Here is a 6890-nt window from a genome sequence, read left to right on the forward strand (position 1 = left end):
AGGCTATGGAGGATACAATGCAACAAGGATTGCAATGTAGTTTCACTTGTGCTAGGTTAGAGTTTAGGCTTTACTAGGTCTAAACTTTCAAGTTGTGACATCATCCCCCCGTTAGAGGGAATTTCGTCCTGAAATTCGAATCCTCAGTGGTTACTCATGATCTAGGGATAGAGGTTGGTACTTCTGTTCCATATGATCTTCTTGTTCCCAAGTGAGTTTTGATCCTCGCTTGGCATCCCAGTGGATCTTCACTATTGCGTCTGCTGTTTCAATTGGTAGGGGGTGTATGGGTTCGGTTTACTTGCTTATGTTTATCCGAATGGTAGCATGTATGCTCGTAGTCCTAGGCATCCTTGTTTTGTAGTTCATGGTAGGACTCATACCTGGTCCATCTATCATCACCTCGTGTATACAACTCGTTTATAATTAAAATTGATAAGACGATCGGATGTGCGACTCTGCCCCAGGTCCACAACCAGACAAGGAACAGGAAATAGGGCGGAGCACACATCCTAAGTCCATAGAATCCTAATTATATACTACTCTCGCGTATACACTTAGTAGTGATAGGTTAGCCGTATTTGTCCCTAGCCTTTGTGCTTGAACTTGACTTGTTGCACGCGTGGTATTCTCGGAAGGTCTGCGGGGAATACTCCAGGAGGGTTTCGGAAGGTATGGTACTCCTCTCATGAGCACTTCGGAGGTTTGAAGCGAGAGAAAAATTTTGAGGTTTGTATCTGGTTTGTCGTTATGAGTGACGAGAGTTTCGTTAGTCAGACAGTTAAGGCGAAGGGTCATTCTGGTAACACATGCGATTGGTATGGTGAGAACCGAGCCAATCCATGTCGGATGACGACGTCGGAACTTCTTAGTGACACATGTGTTAAGTTGATTCAGAATAAGTGTTTGCTAGAGCGATAGTGCATCAGTGCGTACGTTTCTAGTGCTTTCAGTTTTAACCTTGTTATTACTACTGCGACGCTTTGTACTGCATTAAGCAAATACTAGCAGTAAGAGTGTTCTGATAGGTAGTGATGATACTTCACGTTATGATCCCCACCAGGTCCGTCTATAATCACTGGGTGTCTACAAGTCATATATAATTAGGGCTGAGAAGACAGTCGACTGAGTAACTCTGCCCTAAATCCACAATCAAATAAGAAACAGGAAATAAGGCAGAATCACGCACTCTAAGTCTGTGGGTTCTTGATTATATATGACCCTAGCATATACACTAAGCCATCGTAGTTTACCTGCAAGGATCTTTAGTTTTTATATGGGTGCTGTAATTTGTTCAAGCAAGAGAGCAACTTATGATTACGATTTAGGTGTTGACCATTTTTGTAAAAAAAAATTTAAAATTTTTATTTTGGAAAACATACCGCTGTCTACACGTGGTTCCGGAAGAGTCTCCCCTGCGGTGATCATCAGCACTCTTCCGTCGGTGCCAGAGTTCTGTGTTATCGGACAATCCCTCTTGTAGTGTCCCGTTTCGCCACACCCGTAACAGGCCTGGCTTGCTCCGGTGCATGGGACCTGGGAGATTTGTCGTGTCGGTGCCCTGCAGAACCGAGTAGTGTGCCCCTTCCTGAGGCAGTTCTTGCAATTTAAATCTCGGAACCTTCCGGTGTGATGGAAGCCACACTTGTTACACTTCGGGAGAGTTCCGACATATTGTCTGACTGGTGTTGGAGTGGTAGGTGTTGTGGCAGCATGAACTGCAACAATCTGTTGTCCTTCCGAGGGTTCTTGCGTTGGTTGCCTCTTTTTCTTGTTCTTGGACTTTTGCTTATAGTTGTCTCCTTTCGTCGGCGCGGGAGTGGGATTCATCAATCCTTGGCGGACTCCATGGTCCACCAGTGTTTGAGCCAGACGTTTGGCACTGTCAAACGTGAGGGGTTTCGCCGCTATCACGTTTCCTTGGATGGGAGAAGATAGTCCCCAAATGTATCTCTCTATCTTCTTGCTCTCTGGGGTAACTATCCTGGGGCATAGCGCCACTAGATCACTGAATCTATTAATGTAGGCTACTATGTCCGAGCCTTCCATGGTAAGGGTCCACAGCTTTTGCTCCAGTTTTTGTATTTCGCCCCTCGGGCAGTATTCTCCTATCATCATCTCCTTAAGATTTTCCCAGCCCATCGCGTTTGCTACTGGTAGGGTCAGTGATTTGACATTGCTATTCCACCATGTTAGGGTCGTGTCGGAGAAAGTACAGGAAGCAAACTTGACTTTGCTCCCTTCTAGGCACACACATATCTCGAAGTGGAGTTAGTTTTCTCGAACCATCGCATTAAAGCAATGACTCCCCCACTTCCATCAAAGTATTTGGGTTCACAATTCATGAAGTCTTTGTACGAACACTCTCTTGTGTGCCTGTGGCTTTCTCCATGGTTATAGTTGTTAGTACCACTACCCGCCCCGCTCGTACCACTTGCATGGATCTGAGTCATGTCAGCTGTCACTGTGGTTGTTACTGCCGCCTGAAAGACAACCGGATCATACTGTGGAGGTGGTGGTGGTGGTGCGTTGTTTTTGTTTCTCTTCGACTTCTTCTGTCGCATCTCTCTGCCATAAGGTTTAAAAGATGAAACAGTGGTAAGCCTTTGGTAGTGGTTACAAGTCGAGTGTTATTTGAAATTAAGTTATCTTAGTTCTGAGTGAGTTATGTTCCGACTTTTATAGTGTTCTGAAAACAATTCATAACAGAGGTCTATGCAAAATAGACTTATGAATTTTTGATAGTGACCACCTTCTTAGTGAAGTTCTGTGACCTGGTTTATTGGTACTAGTTGTTATGAAAGAGGCGGTAAGCCTAACACATAGTGTGAGCAGTGTAATCATTAACTCACTAGGTTATAGTTAGTTTATTAGTTATTAGTGTGGCGTGTAAGGAGCTATACCTTCTCACATGATCCATGAATGATTCCTTCTCGAAATCCTCTCCATAAACCTCTTCCTTGGCTCTTCTGTTGACTGATTCAGTGGAGTGGCTTTACATAGCTATGTTGTTGGTGTGAGAATGGGGATGTCTAAAGAATCTATGAGATTAATAAAAACATTTCTAATGAAATTTTTATGGTGATCCTTACCGGGTTCTCCTATAACCACGCAGTGTATGCAAGTTGTATATAACCAAGATCAAATAGACCTTCGAATAAATGATCATACTCTAAAACCACAACCAAACAAGGAACAGGTAGTAGAACAAAGATCACAAATTCTAAGTCTATAAAATCTCAGTTATCTATAACCCTGGGAGCATACACTTCGTACTTATAGACCTATCAGTAAGGGTCTTTTAGTTTTTACATAAGTTAGTTATAGTGCCTAAAATACTCCTATAGTATTTTAATTGTATTATTGATTCTAAAGTTTCTTGGTATATGAACCTGGTAAGTTTTTTGACTCGTTGTTATTGTATAGCATCCTAAAATACTCCTATAGTACTTTAACTTTATGTTTTGTTCTGGAGACCCTTTGTATGTAGAGTTGGTATTTTTAGACTCGTTACAACACCACTATCACTCCCAAACACATGTTGGTCGTATCTCAAATAAATATAGTTGATCGGGCTATATTTATCCCATATATGATTACATAACTGCCTAGGTTTGACTGTAGTGTTCAACATCTAAATACTTCTATTCTGTTCTTCTTGTGATACTTGTTCTTAGTATGTATGCATGTTCTTATACTTTTCATAAAATACTTATATTTTTAAAAGAATACTTTTAGTCAGAGCACTTCGGCCCTATTGTATTTATAGTTATATATCTTTTATGGGTTGATATACTGAGTTCACTATAAACAATGCTTTGATACCAATCTGTCACACCCCCAAACAGGAACGGTGGAAACGTTCGGGGGTGGAGGACGTCATGTAAAGTATCACAACAATTGAATCATAGTAATCAAAGCAACAACAACCATTATAATAATGATATAGTGTTTACATTGTATTTGAATCACATATGATTGACTCCAAAAGTAATTAGCAAAATAAAGACTTGAAGCTACTACGCTCCGTCTTCTAGAACCTATGCGAGTACCTGTCTACTAGTGCCCTAATAATACAAGTGGTTTTGAATGTGTCAACATTAAAGTTGGTGAGTTCATAAGCATTTTGTTTTAGAAAGAATGTTCTTTGTTCCTTGAAAACCTTAATGTGTTCCTCCAGAAAATCCTATATTTTCTGATGTAATGAATGTAAGAAATGTAACCCATGCTAGTTCCTTCTATGAGTACTTAGTGGATACAAGCTATATACAATTTGGATCGAGCAGACAATCGACTGTGTGGTTCTGTCCTAAGCCCACAACCAAATAAGGAACAGGAAATGAGGCGGAAATCACACATTCCACTCTCTGTCGGATTTTCATTGTATATAACCCTAACGCATTCACTAGTTACTTATAGAGTTAACAGTAATGGTTCTTTTTGGAATGTAAGTATATTCTTCCAGAAAATCCTATATTTCTGAGGTAATGAAATGTAAGTTTGTTGACTCATACTTGGAAAAGTAATGTAATACGATTGTGTTTGTGGTGCAACCCTTTTTGTATGCTTGTACCTTGTTATACGTTCTTTCAGAAAAGTATGTTTTGTGCTAGAAAACAACGTACTGTACTTGTATATAGTGACCTGACCCATACATGTTTCCCCCTATGATTACTTAGTGTATATAGTTCATGTATAACCAGATCGAATAGATAGTAAACTGTGTGAATCTGCTCTAAGTCCACAACAAAACAAGGAACATGAAATGAAGTGGAAATCACCCATCCTACTACCTATCGGACCTTATAAATATGAATAACCTTTAACGCATAACCTAAGGAATCACAGTGTTAACATTATAGGTCCCTTCGGACTTGTATGTTCATGTTACTTGCAAAACGGTGTGGCCTTATTATGAGAATAAGACCTATGAAGTAGTGTTAATCCCGTAAAACATCGTTTATATAATACTATTGTGAGTTTCATATAACCGTACTAATATGACCTAGTGGCCTCTATGACGTTCTTCAGGCGTCGGAATGTTATGACGTTTGTCATCCCAGGCCTGCCGGCCTAGCTGTTGCAAGCAGCTCAGGTGCGGGATTGTCGGTACCGTATAGATCTATACACAAACTCACACTCTCCCTCCAGGAGACTCTGGTTATAATTTATAGGATTTGAACCTGTACCTGGTGGGTACAATGAAGTACTGCCTCACAACCCTGTATTAACTCGTTTACGTGTAGTGTTATAGTGTTCTCTTATATTTGTAACCGTTTGTATTATCCCGTAGTGGAGTACTTTGTAATATATAATAATTATATTTAAATAATTATTTAGTTATTTAACCATGATCTTAGTAAAATAGAGTAGTGTTCCTGTATTGTTTTTTGATTCTTGTAAAATAGTGTAGTGACGCACAAACTATACCTATTATAGTTCAGATGTAAGTTTTGTAATGAACTGGAAACCTTTGCAATTTAGCAATGTATAAGACAATGGTAAGAGACTTATGAAAAAATACCCTTTTGCTCGACGTATTACAAAAGGGTTGTAAATTTAACGAATAATATTTTATATTCGCATATATTCACAGCATATATAAATAAGAATGAAAAGACAGTCGAATAAATAATTCTATCCTGAACCCACAACAAGACAAGGAACAGGATCCATGACGATATTGTCAATTCTAAGTCCGTTGAGCCTTATTTATATATGTAAATATAAATAAATACAATTTGATAAAACATAATTACTAAATCAGTTTGAAATAATTTCAAATGTTTTAAAACCACTTTAAAATTGTTTAAACACAAGAGTACTTGTGTTTTACTTGTATTCCCCCTAAAAATAGTGAAAAATAGTGAAAACGTAGGGGTATGAACTCACCTCGAATGTGTGTGCTCGGCTGAGTCGCGAAGTACTAACGGTGATCCTCAGATTAGAATACGTGACAGTAGTCGTATCCTAAAAATAATTATATCCAATCGTCGTATTTAAATTAATAAGATATTAATTTAAATAAAAATTAAATAATGTTGTAAATAATAATTAAAGTGTTAGACAACGCCCTAATTATGTAAGAAAGACTTACAATAATTATTTGGAATTAATTGGGATGTTGGAATGGGTTCACGGTGTGTTCTTGGTGGATGCTTGAAGGTTTGAAGATTTGAATAAATGTTCTTGGTGTTCTTGGTGAATTATGAAGATATGGGTAGAAAACTCATGAAGATATGGTGTTCACGGATGATAGTTGAGAGCAAAATGTGAAGTGTTTACGGCTGGGAAATGTGAGAAATGAAATTGGTTTACGAATAAATACATATATAAGGGTGTTTTCGGTTCATCATGCGCTTGGGCTTTGGGGTTTACGGTCCTATGGTGGTTTAGCCTAGTATTTTCGGCCCAATTGTGTGTGTTTTCGGATTTGACAAACCATAAACACCTTTGTGAATTAAAATTCCAACCGTAAACTCCTTTACCCTTATTTGTTTTGGCCGTGAACATCTTTATTGAATTGATTTCCAAACCGTGAACACTTTGGAGCTTAATTTTTTGGACCGTGAACACATATGTGGAGGTTATTTATGATTTAAACCCTTAATCTTTTAACTGATGTTTGTGACAACCCGAAATTTCTATTATGTACAACATGTCAATTCAATAGAAGTCAAATCAGTTACAGTTAAATTTTCAGACTTTTTGGATTAAGTTTGATTATTTTAGGATTTACACTTTAGGAGATACCAGGAGAGAGGATGCCCTGGGGTTATAGTGCAAAACTGTTATTCCTAAACTTCAAGAAATTGGAGTTTACTGCCGGAATAAAATATTTTCAGCCAAAAACCCAGAAATTTGGAGTATATATATATGACACTTGTCAT

The sequence above is a fragment of the Lactuca virosa genome, chromosome 4 (genome assembly GCF_052849685.1).
Source record: "Lactuca virosa cultivar CGN04683 chromosome 4, Lactuca_virosa_CGN04683_v6, whole genome shotgun sequence".
NCBI classification, from domain to species: Eukaryota; Viridiplantae; Streptophyta; class Magnoliopsida; order Asterales; family Asteraceae; genus Lactuca; species Lactuca virosa.